At 34.9% G+C, this 2,172-nt stretch overlaps 1 protein-coding gene across 1 annotated transcript in view; it reads left to right on the forward strand.

Moving 5' to 3' along the window:
* Positions 1–226: 226 nt before the first annotated feature.
* LOC103609297 (rap guanine nucleotide exchange factor 6) overlaps positions 227–2,172 on the forward strand; it is a 49,982-nt gene continuing 48,036 nt past the window's right edge. The window contains exon 1 of the mRNA XM_008593644.1: positions 227–398. The gene's annotated coding sequence lies outside the window, so the exon portion shown is untranslated. The remainder of the gene's footprint in view (positions 399–2,172) is intronic.

The following is a 2,172-nucleotide window of genomic DNA, read 5'->3' on the forward strand; positions in this document are numbered from 1 at the left end:
TTTTTCACCTGTATGTCACACTGTGGAATGATGAGCCTGTATTTTGGGCAGAGAGGAACCTTTTGTAACTAAGTATTATTTCATTGTGTTCTTGATACAGCATGCAGTGTTGCCTAATTATTTGTAATAGTTGTTAGGGATGGGTAGTTTGGATTAACTCAAACTGTGACATAATATTTTTAACATGAAATGATAAAATGATCAAGATTTCCTTCTGTAGGCTACAGAGAGTGAGGTAGGAGATGTAGATTTAACACGTCTTCCAGAAGGACCTGTTGATTCTGAAGATGAAGAAGAGGAAGATGAAGAGATTGATCGAACAGATCCATTGCAGGGGCGAGATCTTGTTCGAGAATGTCTTGAAAAAGAACCTGCAGACAAAACTGATGATGATATTGGTAAGAAATACACCTGTTCACAATAAAAATTTGTAACTTAATTTATATATAGTTACCTATTGCCACATAACAAACTACTCTAAAATTTAATGGCTTAAAACAACATACATTTATTATCTCATAGTTTTTGTGGGTCAGGAATTTAGGATGGGTGGTTCTGGCTCAGTATCTCTCATGAGGTTGTAGTCAGAAGGTTGACAGGGGCTGCAATCATCTGAGTCTTCACTGGGCTGAGCTGGAGGATCTGTGTCCAAGATGGCTACTCACATGGCTTTTGGCACAAGACCTCAGTTCCTCATCATGTAGGCGTCTCCATAGGCTGGGTAGTCAGAAGGTTGACAGGGGCTGCAATCATCTGAGTCTTCACTGGGCTGAGCTGGAGGATTTGTGTCCAAGATGGCTACTCACATGGCTTTTGGCACAAGACCTCAGTTCCTCATCATGTAGGCGTCTCCATAGGCTGGTTAAGTGTCCTTACAACGTGATAAGTTGGCTTCCCCCAAAGCAAGTAATCTAAAGGAGAAGAAAGCAGGTGTCACAGTGTCTTATATAATCTGTTCTCAGGAGTGACACATCTATTGAAGTCTTTGTCACACTGAGCATCCCTGTGACAGTATGGGAGGGGACTATACAAAGACATGAATATCAGGAGGCAGAGATCATTGAGAGCCATCATTAAGGTTGGCAGCCACATTTATAACAGAAGCTTTGATTACATTAAACTAGTTTTTCTCTTCCTATCCATAAGACATTTAAAATACAGTATAGCCAGTGTCTATGAATCAGCTTTTTAAAGTTTTTCAAAAATCATATTTATACTATTCTAGCCTAAATATAAATATGTATATATTCCTTTAAGTTTTTTAGTTAAAACTTTATGTATTTTCCTTTACGGAGATTCTTACAAGAACTAGATACTATACTTTGGTTGGAAACTCGGGTGATACTAAAGATAACTGATGTTATCTTTAAGGAACAAAAATGACTTATTGTCAATTATATATTGTTACAATTTTGTTAAGATTTTACTCTAGATTTCCTTTATATAATACTTACATTGCCATCATTCAGATTAGAAGACGCTGCTACTAATAACAGTCATGCTTTAAGTCAGTAAAGATCAATATATTTGAACATTTCTTGCAGTTCTAAAGATATAATATAATTAAATAACCTGCAGTTTAGACTCATGTTTTGAACATTATCTGGACAGAAACTGAAAGTGCATTTTTAATGATAAAGAATTGTATTCTATTTTATTTTCACAGAGCTTTTAAGAAACTGAAATATAATGAACTCCAATTATCTGTGATTATATAGTGCCTTATAGTTATTTCTATTTAAGCCCTTAGCTGACTGCTTGTATATGTTTCTCCCTTATATTTATCTTTATTACTCATGTACCTATACCAAAGAATGGCTTAAGGCACCATAAATATCAGTTGGTTAAATTAAAGAGAGTTACCTATTTGCTTTGACAAATCTTGAGCTAGAATTCACATTTGTTAACCCTAATTTAATTACTTACTGACATTTATTAATAGCATTAAAAAAAAACCCTCTAGCCCAATAAGAATGATATAAAAGGCTTTTTCATTAATCTATTAAATCAAAGGGCATCACTAAACAACCACCATAGAGTGGTACCTCAGGCTAGGATAATTAGATAAATTCTTCACCCTCATCTGAACTTGTGTAGTTTCTTGGTTCTCTCTGTAGATTATAAATTCTGGTGTCTTCAGTATGCCCATGTTTACATGTGAGTCAAATATAT

Source organism: Galeopterus variegatus, unplaced genomic scaffold, assembly GCF_000696425.1.
Source record: "Galeopterus variegatus unplaced genomic scaffold, G_variegatus-3.0.2 Scaffold9444, whole genome shotgun sequence".
NCBI classification, from domain to species: domain Eukaryota; kingdom Metazoa; phylum Chordata; class Mammalia; order Dermoptera; family Cynocephalidae; genus Galeopterus; species Galeopterus variegatus.